Here is a 12944-nt window from a genome sequence, read left to right as displayed (position 1 = left end):
TCTGAATGGTTCTCTTACTCTACCCATCGGTTTGTGGATGGTAAGTTGTGCTCATATCCAGCTTAGTTCCAAGGGCCTTTTGCAGTGACTGCCAAAATCTCGACGTGAATCTGCTATCCCGATCGGAGATAATGGACACAGGCACGCCATGTAGGCAAACTATCTCTTGGATGTAGTCATGTAGATTCGTGTAAGTTTCTCCATCTTAAATGTTTCTTTGATTGGCAGGAAGTGGGCGGATTTAGTCATTTGATCGACAATTACCCAAATGGCATCGTACCCACTCGAAGACTTGGCCTGGTAACTTAGTGATGAAATCCATTGTAATCCTTTCCCACTTCCACTCAGGTATTACTGGCTGTTGAAGTAGACCTGAGGGCTTTTGATATTCCACTTTCACCTTGGTGCAAGTTAGGCACTTGCCCACGAAGGTAGCGATTTCTACTTTCATGTTCGGCCACCAATAGAGCTTTTTGAGATCCAGGTACATCTTATCCAAACCTGGGTGAACGGAGTATCTAGTCTTGTGAGCTTCGTTCATGACAACCTCCTGTAACTGTCGGACTTTGGGGTCTAGATCCGGTTCAGGAAATAGTAAACTCCGTCTCCTCTGATCTCCAAGTTCTTCTCTATTCCTATCAAGGATTCATACGACATGTTCTTTGGTTTTAAGGCTTCCAGCTGAGCCTCTCTGATTTGAGCGGACAGATGGGAATGGATGGTCATTGTTAGTGCCTTCACTTTACGACCTGAATACTTTTTCCGGCTGAGGGCATCCGCTACCACATTGGCCTTGCCGGGATGGTAGCGTATTTCGCACTGATAATCACTGGGTAGCTCTACCCACCGCCGTTGCCTTATGTTTAACTCTTTCTGATCGAAGATATGCTGTAGGATTTTATGGTCGGTGAAGACAGTACACTTGGTTTTGTAGAGATAATGTCTCCAAATCTTTAACGCAAAGACCACTGCTCCCAACTCTAGATCGTGACTTTGTGTGCTTTCAGCTGTCTCGAGGCGTAGGCAATAACCTTTCCTCGTTGCATAAGCATACAGCCTAGGCCCTGATTGGATGCATCACAGTAGACCACGAAGTCCTCCGTCCCTTCAGGAAGAGACAAGATAGGTGTGCTGCATAGAGCCTGCTTCAATGTTTGAAACGTAGTGTATTGTTTTTCTCCCCAACAAAAGGGTACACCTTTCTGAGTCGGGGTGGTTAAAGGCTTAGCAATCCTAGAGAAATTCTAGATAAATCTGCGATAGTAGCCAGCGAGACCCAAGAATTGACGGATTTATGTGGGCGTCTTTGGTGCTGACCAATTCTCAATCACTTTGATTTTGGAAGGGTCCAGGTGTATGCCTTCCTCGCTAACCACATGACCAAGAAAAGTTACTTTTCTTATCCATAATTCACACTTAGAGAATTTTTCATAAACTTTCTCCGCCCTTAGAGTTTCCAGCACCAGCCTCAAGTGATGTTTATGATCTTCCTCACTCCTAGAGTAGACAAGTATATCATCAATGAACACGATTACGAACTTGTCTAGGAAAGGGTGGCACACCCGATTCATCAGATCCATGAATAACACCGGTGCGTTGGTTAGACCAAAAGTCATGACTACAAACTCGTAGTGACCATAGCGAGTTCGAAATGTTGTCTTGGGAACATCACTCTCATGGACTCGCAACTGATGGTACTCTGATCTCAGGTCTATCTTTGAGAAATAGTCGGCTCCTTGGACTTCATCGAAGAGGTCATCGATTCTAGGTAGGGGATAACGGTTCTTGATGGTGAACTTGTTCAATTCACGATAATCGATGCACATCCAAAAGGATCCATCTTTCTTCTTTACAAACAAGACCGGGGCTCCCCAGGGTGAGGAACTTGGTATGATGAATCCCTTGCTGAGAAGTTCATTAAGCTGGATAGATAACTCTTGCATTTCTGCCGGTGCTAAACGGTATGGGGATTTAGCTACGAGAGTGGCTCTGGGGATTAAGTCGATACGAAACTCGACTTGGCGCTTGGGAGGGATTCCGGGAAGATCTCCGGGGAAGATATCCGGAAAGTTGCAGACTTCGGGGATGCTCTCGAGGTCTTTAACTTCTTGCTTATCATTAACGACATGGGCTAGGAATGCATGGCACTCCTTTCATAGATATTTCCGGGCTTTGATGCATGAAATGATTCGAAGGTTTGAGCTGAGTTTATCACCATTATTAATAAGAGTTTCGCCAGAGGGCAGATTGAGGCGAATGGCTTTTCCATAAAAAAGGATATCAGCATGATTAGGGCTCAACCAATCCATGCCGATGATGACGTCAAAGCTTTTTATGGAAACTGACATAAGGTCGATTGGGAAGGAATGGTCGTTTAGGGTAAGGGTACAACCTATGAATATGTCGTTAGTGCTCTCTTTCTTTCTGTTAGTCATCTCAATGGTGAATGTTTCGGTTAAAGACTGGGGCTTATGCTGGAGTAGATGCTGAAATGCATGACTAACAAAACTTCTCTCCGCACCAGAATCGAAAAGAATGCATGCATAAGAGTTGTCGAGGAGGAACGTACCCCTAACAACGGTGGGATCAACAACTGCTTCCTCCTGGCCCATCATTAGCACTCTCCCTGTGTTGCCAGCTGTTGTTGCCTTGGGACAATTCCTCTTAAAGTGCCCGATCTCCCCACAGCCATAACAGGCTTGACCAATGCCCGCTCCAGGAGCCTGATTGGTTGGTTAGGCTAATGTCTTGCAAAATCGAGTTGTATGCCCCTTCTTGCCACAGTTGTTGCACAACATCTCACGACACTGCCCATGATGATGAAAGTTGCACTTGTTGCACCTTGGAAGAGTACCATCATATCTACTGGTAGGTGCTTGAGCTATAGGAACAGCAGCAGGAGTGGTAGCGGCATGAACTGTCACTACTTGTTGTTTCTTAGAGGACTCCTACGAAGACTAGCGTTTTCGCTTGTTCCAAAACTTCTTCTTCCCACCACTCGCGTTTGGTGGTTCGGGAGCGGCTGCCACTTCATCGAGATCAACCTCGTGATTTATCAGGGTCTGTGCTAGGCACTTGGCGCTGTCGAATGTGAGAGGTTTAGCAGCCAAAACATTTCCTTGAGTTGGGGGCGTCAGTCCCCAAATGTACCTCTTTATATTTTTGCTTTCCGGGGTGACCATCCCTGGACATAGAAGAGCCAGATCGCAGAATCTAGTTGTATAAGTAGAAATGTCAAAATCCTTCATCTTCAGGTTCCAGAGCTCGTGCTCCAACTTCTGCATCTCACCCCTTGGGCAGTACTCAGTAAGCATGAGTTCCTTTAAACTCTCCCAAACCACTGGCATTAGCTACCGGTAGAGTTAGGAATTTGACCCGGCTATTCCACCAAGTCAATGCTCTATCGGTGAAGGTGCAGGCTGCAAACTTCACCTTGTTTACCTAAGAACATGCACAAATCTCAAAAATCGATTCGATTTTCTCGATCCACCTGGTTAGGGAAATGACTCCTCCATTGCCGTCGAAGGACTTGGGCTTCACGTTCATGAAATCTTTGTAGGGACACTCCTTCTGGTGTCCCTGACCACCCTAAAGATTTTGGGGATGGGTACCACTTCCCGATCAGGTAGACCGCCAGAATTTATCTACGACATCGCGACAGCCACAACGGCTGTAACTGCTGCTTGGAACATGGCAGGATCGAATTGAGGAGGTGGTGGCTGAGGGTTTGTCGGAGGATTGTTGCTCTTTCTGTTGGGTCTCTTCCTGGGAGGCATCTTTCTCTAAAAGATACAAGGGGAAAAATGATCATAATCCTTTTATACTGATCATGAATTGGATATTTTCGAGCAAGATGTATTTAAATCCTACAGCGAAAATAAAGACCTATAATGATAGCTACTAACAATAACAAGGAATTGCAGGTCTTTCGTTTATAAGGATTTGTACTACTAATGATGACTCTGTGCAGTGTTATAGAACCATAAAATACTCCTATAGTATTTTCACTATGTGTTTCATTTGTATATGATTTGGTGAGTTTTAGACTTGTTGCAACACCACAGTCACTCCCAAACACATGTTGGTCATATCTCGAACAAATATAGTTGATCGGGTTATATTGGCCCCACATATGACTACATAACTATTCATGTTTAACCGCGGTGTCCAACTCATCCTAAATAATTTTATGTAGTTCTTACTATGTTATAGCTTCTTGTACATACATATACATGTATACTTTTGTAAAATACTTAAATTTTTAAATATACTTTTAGTTTCAGAGCACTTCGGTCCCTTTAGTGTTTATAGTTATATACCATATAAGGTTCAATATACTTAGTTCACTATAAACATTAGATCTAATACCAATGTGTCACACCCCCAAACTGGAACAGCGGAAACGTTCGGGGGTGGATGACGTCATATGTAGTATCACAACAATTGCATTATAGTAATCAAAGTAAACATAACCATTACATTGAATATATAAAAAGTTATTCATATCTGCTTGATTCATATTTATATACATCAAAAGAAGCAAACTAAAGATGAGACTCTAAACACTGCGTCTTCTCAAAAGTCTGTTGAGGTACCTGTCTACTGATTTCCTGAGAATACAAGCGGTTTTGAAAAGAGATTATTAGAATAAAAGCTGGTGAGTTCATAAGCATGTTTTTGTAATCAAAACCTGTCATTGAATCTGTAAAATGTTTGTATGCTTCCCAAGAAAATCCAATATTTTCTAACATATATGTTTATTACTGTGTTCTGTAGTAGTGTATAATGTATTAGTTTGTATGTCTGGTTACCACCAACTGTATTGTATAACTGTGACATCCCCAAAATCACGGCCAGAAAAAACCGATTTTGTTTATGCTTTGTAAAAATCAGAGTATTTCTTTTCATAAAAATGTTGCGGAATTTGTTCCCAGAAAAACATGATAAATACGTTATTAAAACATTTTCAAAGAAACGTATTTATTTCATTTTAATACGTTTGGGATGTTATCGTTAATACAGAAACATAAGCATAAACAGAACTTACAATTATTTACACTAGTGATCTACATCTCTTTAAATCTCTCAGTGTAATGTCACTTCACTTCGTCACCTGTGATATACATAAACTGAGTGGGTCAGGTTGGGAAACCTGGTGAGTACATAGGGTTTTCAACCCACAATAATATAATTGTTATGTTCAATCATCAAACAATTAACCCAATTACCCATCCCCGTTATCTTCTTTACTCTTAAGGATTTAACCTAAGAGTCATCTATCCTGCATTCATTTATTCCGAAGTCCCTTACTTCCAAGGTTATAGGACTGGCACTAAATCCATAGCTGCCAATGTTCGTTCATAAAGCACTAATTCCATAGCTGCTATAGTCTATTCATCGAGTACTAAATCCATAGCTACCAGTGTTCATCTAATAGGTACTAAGTCCATAGCTACCAATGTTCAACAGGTACTAAGTCCATAGCTACCAATTCCTACAGGTACTAAATCCTTAGCTACCAGCGTCTAACTAATAGGTACTAAGTCCATAGCTAACAATTCCCAACAGGTACTAAATCCATAGCTACCAACGTCTAACAGGTACTAAGTCCATAGCTACCGGTGTTTGTCCCATATGCACTAAGTCTATAGCTGCCAATGTATACTCACGTCATTTTCTATCTCTCATCATTCAACTACCCATCATCATACCCAACATATTCGTATAAAATACGTTATACAGTTTAAATCCTTTAAAACATGTATAAAATGTTCATCTAGCATAAACAACAAGTATTCAGATAATATGCACACATAGCACGTAGTTTATATAAAATACTTCATATCTATGTGTAAGATGAAAGGGACTATGCACTCACTTGATTAGGTGGTGACTCAGCACTCGGACAACGCTTCGATACTCTCAAAACGATATTCCTTCGATAAAACCTAGTACCAATACCACTAGGGTTTAGTCTAACGATAACTGCGACAAATTAATTAGTCTGACTATTATTAAGCGTTAATAACGCTCAATATAACTCATAATAATAGCCCAAATAATTATTTTAAGGACCAAATAACATTCCTATAATTATTTGAAAGCTATATTAAAAATTGCGTAAGCGTAGCACACTTACAACGAATTTTATCGAAAACCGGAACTTAATTGGAGCAGCGTTTCGAAACCGAAAAACTCCTTTTTCTCGGGACTCCGGGAGCCTCGGGGCCTCCCTCGGGGGCTAAGGGGCTTAACTAGGGCTTAGGGGGGTTTATAGCACTTAGAGAGAGAAAATATGTAGAGAGAGAAGTGAAAAATGGTGTGAAGAATGAAGAAATCTTGGCCCCTTTTTATAGCCTTGCGAGGCCTCGGTACGCTGGGCGTACCTCGGACCTACGCGGGGCGTAGTCATCGGATAAGAGCGCCAGACAAACTCCAGCTGTTAGCCACTTCGGGGTGTTCCAGATCTCGTACGCGGGGCGTAGGGCGAGGCTTCGTGGCATGATCCGAAGCGAGATCTGAGACCTTCATCGGACGGCCCACAACGCGCCACGTCACCAGTCTCGCACCAGACTTCGCATTTTCATACTTCAACTTTAAAAATTCGTAACTTTCTTATACGAACTCCGTTTTTGACGTTCTTTATATCCACGCGAAGGTGGGAATGTACTCTACAACTTTCGTTTAGACTCCGTCGGCTAATTTAGGTTTGATTTTAAATTTTATATTATTAACGGGCCGGGACAGGATTGGTCCGTTAAATCCTCATAACTTTTTCATCCGACATCCGTTTTCGCCCATCTTTTTCTCGTTACGCTACTCTCAACGAGATATTCGATTCTCGTTTAGGTCATGTCGGCTAAAAACCGCTCGATCTAATATTCGAATTTCGGGTTGTACACTGCTAACTTGAAACTTCGAAAAATCATAACTTCTTCATACGAAGTCAGATTTGGGCGTTCTTTTTATCGATGTTCTTAGTTTAACATATCCTACGACTTCCGTTTAGATCGCTAAGGCTAAATCTCGCTCTATCGTAAATTCACTATTTACGCTTTCCGTTATCGTGCCGGTTCTATCGCGAAACTTCGACGGGTCATAACTTCTTCGTTATAACTCGGATTTCGGCGTTCTTTTTATGTACGGAAACCTTGTGACATACTATACAACTTGGTTAAGATTATTTATTCTAAATAATATTTTGTCGAAAAGTCGTTTTCGACCCCTATTGCCTCTAATTTGACTAGCCCGGATTTGCGGGCGTTACAATAACGATGTTTTGAATGAAAAACCCTTTGTAGGAAAACCTTGGCTATCGCCAGTGATGTATAAAATGTTATGTTTGAAAACCCTGGTTACCACCAGTGTGTATAGTAGTTTTATTACTTAAAATAAAACTATGCATTGAAATCCCTGAAATCCTCCAGTTGTATTAATGAAAATAAAACTAAAGAAGAATGAAATCCCGTAAAAAATAAGGTTAGTTTATACTATTGTGAGTCATATAACCATGCTTGATATGACCTAGTGACCCTTACGACGTTCTTCAAGTGTCGGATATATGATGTTTGTCACCCCATGTATGCCTGCCTAAATGTATCTAGCAGTTCAGGTGTAGAATTGTTAGTCCCAAATATACTATTGTGATTCGTATAACCATGCTTGATATGGATGTATGTTGAAAATGTCCCTTATGCTCAGCATGTTACAAAAGGGATAAAATATCTAAATATCTTATAAAACATGGAAATCTTTTGGTTGTATCAATTGCATAAGTTTTGAACATGTTGAAATTCTTTTGTATAAGTTCACAAAATCATTTATGTTTGGCTTGTATTCCCCCCCCCCCCCCCCTAAAAACGTGAAAATAGTAAAAGAATAGGGGTATGAACTCACTGTTAGTTGCGTGAATAGTTGGACAGCGAAACTGGAAGTGAAGACCCTTGGTTGGATGCACACGGTACTTAACGGGATCCTAATCAACAATTAAATACATAATTGTATTTTATTAGTGAAACCATTATTTATAGTGTTAGAAAAACACTTGTTTTCGGTTTAGGAATGTTATCGGGACTCGATTGAATCGGGGAAAGTGGGTTTTCAGCCAAGTTCACCGCTTAAGAAGGGTTTGCGGTCGTGAAGGGATTACGGCCGTAAACGGTTCTCGGCCGTGAACATCCCCTTGAAGGGTTTACGATCGTGAATGGTGTTCTTGAAGGAACTCTGAAGATTTGAAGGGTGTACGGTCGTAAACGGTTTGCGGCCCTTGAAGATTTGAAGCGTGTATGACCTCAAACTCAAGAACAATGATGTTGGAATCGATGAAAAACGCGTTTTAGATGCTCCAAAACAACCTCCAAAGGTGATCCTTGATGATTTTCGGAAGAAAATAGGGTGTTTTGGTGTTTACGGTCGAGAGGTTAGAGAGAGGGAGAGTTTTCGGCCAGAAAAGTTCAAATGAAGGTGGGAGTCCTGTATTTATAGTTTGGGTGTATGGTCGGTGGTGGGGTCCACATGTCGCTGACCGTAAACTGGTTTACGGCCGTGAACAGTACTTAGGCCGAAAACTTTTGATTTTTCAAAGGAAACTCGGGTTTTTTGCGTGATTTTGGTTCCGACTCATATATAAAATTCAATTATATAACTAAATGATTTTCCAAACCAAAGGAATTTGACGGAACTCAATAAAATTCAAATTTTATTAGCGGAATCGGGCTAACATTGACGGAAAAAAATCCGGGTTGTCACAGCGGTCCAGTCATGTCATCGAGAGCGGTCTGGATAGACTGTAGGCCCTGCGAGGCGATTTAGTCATGCCGAAGGCTCGGGAGCGGTCCGAATAGGTTGTAGGCCCTGCGAGGTGGTCCAGTCATGTCGAAGGCTTGGGAACGGTCCAGATAGGCTGTAGGCCCTGCGAGGCGGTTCAGTCAGGCTGAAGGCTCTGTATGCATGTTGTTTGTTGGTATATGTTATATGTTTGTGTGGTAGTACTTTGGGGGAACTTACTAAGCTTTGTGCTTACGGTTTTAGTTGCTCCAGATGTTTTGGCAAGACGAAGGCGTGACCGTACACATCCTTGTGTTTTTAGAACTTATGTTCCTTGGATTCTCTGATAACGTTATTGTTTTAAAAACTATGTGTAAATGATTCCGGTTTTAAATAAAATGTTTTGGAAATAACAGTTTTGTAAACACCTCTTTAATAAATAGGTTGTTTTGAAAATTTTAAATTTTATTGAAATTTTATGGACGTCACAAAATACAATAATCAATTCAAGTGTAAATCATACGTCTCATCAAAATATATATTGCCTTTTTAAAGGAAAGAAAGGCATGTTTTTTGGTAAATCCATTTTGGCTATCTCTTAGATTATAGAACTCAAACAATTCTCTTTAGGAATTTGACTTTTCTATGCCTACATTTAAAGGTGGGATTATCCTAGATAATGGGATCGAAATATTAATTCATAAAGTGACTACATACGATCCACAAGCAATCCATGTTACCATATCACCATTACTCGGATGGTTTGTGTGCACCGACTCCATATTTTTGTAGTATATTTAACGTTTAACAAGTATTATAATATTAGCTAAATGAATTTAAATAATACTAGTATAAAATATATGAAGTTTTTTATTAAGGGTATGCTCGACGTAGAGCTTTTGAGAGTTTTATTGAAGTTTTTTTAAGCTTTTAGCTTTAAAAAAAATCATTCAGCAATAGGATCTTTTAAATTTTATTTAAACAAAATATCATATTTCAAAATCTACTTCAAATAGGATTTGAGAGATTTTAGATTTTTATTTTTATTTAATTTTACACCTTTAAGAACTATTAGCTAGGTTTATAAAACACTTGTGTATAAATAAAAGCAACAACCTCCGACTATCAATTAGTTTTTCCAAACACACACTAATAAGAAAAACATACGAGGTGTATGTAACACCCCATGTTTGTATTCCAATAAATTTCAATATAAAGCGTAGTTTATAAATTCAAAGTAGATATGTATTAATTTTGAGCTAAAGTAATCATTATAAACATGTGAGAAACATCAATATGGTTTCTGTAGATATATACAACGCCTGAATCCGACTTCGTATTAAAAAGTTATGCTTCTTTGAAGTTTCGCGATTAAGTCGACACGACTATGCACGTCGTAAAATACGAATCAAATATAGATTACTTATTAGTCGTAATGATCTAAACGAAAGTTATAGTGGTCGTAAAACTGAGAGCGTGCATATAGAGAACGTCCACATTTGACTTCACATGAGGAAGTCATGATTTTTAAAAGCTTCAGCATTGTAGTATGCGACAATAAAACCATGTAACATCCCAAAAACACAGTTTGAAAATTTCGTTTAATTTAATAATAAAAACCATACTCGATAAATCTCATATAAAAATCATAAGCAATGTATCTCAAAATATTATAACAGTTGTCAAGTATATCAGAGTATAAACATCCCAGGCTGAAACAAATGGTGTGTGCACTGCAATCTTCCCGAGCTCCTTTTTCGAAAACTGAGTACCTGAAACCAAAATTGAAAACTGTAAGCACAAAGCTTAGTGAGCTCCCCCAAGCTACCACATACCATACAATAACATATAAACACGTATTGGGCCTTGCCCACAGCATCAGACCGAAGTCCGGAAACTGCATCGGACCGAAGTTCGGAACTAACCATGGCCTTGCCCTCTGCATCGGACCGAAGTCCGGAAACTGCATCAGACCGAAGTACGGAACTAACCAAGGCCTTGCCCTATGCATCGGACCGAAGTCCTGAAACTGCATCGGACCGAAGTCCGGAACTAACCAGGGCCTTGCCCTCTGTATCGGACCGAAGTCTAGAACTAACCAGGGCCTTGCCCTCTACATCGGACCGCAGTCCGGAAACTGACTGAACATAGCATAACATAATCATAACTACTAGCATAAACACATATACTGCATACTGCATCGGACCGAAGTCCGGAACGCATAACACAAAGACATGCTTGAATCACAAAGACATCAAGCACACTAAACTACTGCTAAATAAACGGGCCGGCATTGTGGCCGTAGACCCGTTACTACTGGAAGGAAACTCACCTCACACTGCTGAAGTCCCGTAGACACAATCCCACACTGCTGAAATCCCGCAGACTCAACCCCAGCTGCTGGATGACAGATTCCCGAACTGTTAACACCAAAATAACACCCAATTAATAATTAGGTTCCAAATCATAACCATCTTGTCTATACTTGGGTAAAAGACTACTTTACCCCTATCTTAGCTTGACTCCAACCCAAGGCCCAAACCAAAGTCCCAAAAGTCTAATAATGGACCAAGTCCCTACTATGGCCCAATTTTCCAAATTGGGCCCAAACCTCTACATGGACTTCCCTTAAGGCCCAATTATTTAGTCCAGTCCAACATGTCTCATTCTAAGGGCCCAATATCATACAACCATCTAGGCCCAAACTATGGCCCAATTTTCTAAATTGGGCCCAATCCTTCATATGGACCTTACCCTAAAGCCCAACTAATTACTCTAGTCCATTTGATTATTCTTGGATGGCCCAACACAAAGCCCAAGTGAATATTAGGGTTTTCTCACTTAGCCCATTAAGGACTTAATCCATTAAGTCCTTTACTCTACTAGATAATTGATATGGAGAAATTGGGCTTAATACACAATCCATCTCAATGGCCCAAAAGTGGGTCTAATAAGTCCAAGGCCCAAATACTTGACACTAGGGTTTTTCACTCAAACATGGCCCAAATGAGTCATTAAGCCCATTTAGGTCTTGCTAGGTCAATTAGGGCTTGCTTGCGGGGCACCACCCATTACCGCCTCGGGTAGTGGTGCCCAATGGCGGCTCACGGCGGCGGCGACCACCTTACGGTGGTGGTTACTATTATTATTTTCATTATTCCACGCAATTACAATTACAAGGCTTTTATCCAAAATACACACACTAACTAACACACACACACAGCCACACCATGGTGGCCGGTGGTGGCTCGTGGCGGCAGCTACCACCTCATGGTGGTGGTCGCCCTTTATTGACTTTCTGGCCCAACGAAACTACATACATCACGCACACCAAAACACAATATGCCAACACACGCCTAAACACATAGCAACACACACAACCATCTTCCACGGTGGCTGGTGGCTATAGGAAGGCGACAATTGGGGGCGGCAACAACTTATCTTCTTTAACAGTCTCCATCAATGAGGGTGGCGGCTAGGGTTAGCGGTCTCAGTTGGCAAACGGCAGCAACAACAACGGCCAAAGGTGGCCCCTGCTCGGTCTTCGTTAACGGTAACGTCAACAGTCATCCTCACGGAGAGAAAAGGGGCAGAGGTGGTGGCATTTGATGGCAACACTACAGTTCCAACACTACAACGACGGTTATGAGCTGAAGCAACCACCTAAACGCGAACCAAAAGAAGAGGGAGGAAAAAGAACGTCCAAAATTCCAGCAACACTGCCTTGACATCATTTCCGGCAGCCATGGCGATCCTCTGATGCACACAACATCCCGACAGTGAGGCTGGAGGCGTTTAGACGGCGAAGGAGCAGCGGCAACGGGCCCTTGACTGGTCGGAACAACAATTGATGGTGGCAGCCGTCTTCACGCATGGTAGCTGGAAGCTAGTCGGAAGGGAGGGTGGAGGGATAAGGGTGGCGGCTAGAGGTTGAAGGTGGAGAGGGTGACGGCTCCTCAAAGAATGCTAGGGTTAGAGTTTCCGAATGGATTATATACCTTGGTGCTTTCCCAATTCATTTCCATAATGATGATTTTGGTCACTCATTCTCATTCTTCTTTCAACTAGGTCCCAAATTTACCTTTTTACCCTCACTCCTGAAATCCTTTACAATTTAAGCCCAAGACTTACACTTTAGCCCCTGACCCCACGAATATTTGCAACTTAAATCCAACATA

This window comes from Lactuca sativa, chromosome 2, assembly GCF_002870075.4.
Source record: "Lactuca sativa cultivar Salinas chromosome 2, Lsat_Salinas_v11, whole genome shotgun sequence".
Taxonomy (NCBI): Eukaryota; Viridiplantae; Streptophyta; class Magnoliopsida; order Asterales; family Asteraceae; genus Lactuca; species Lactuca sativa.
Note: the sequence above shows the minus strand (reverse complement) of the source record.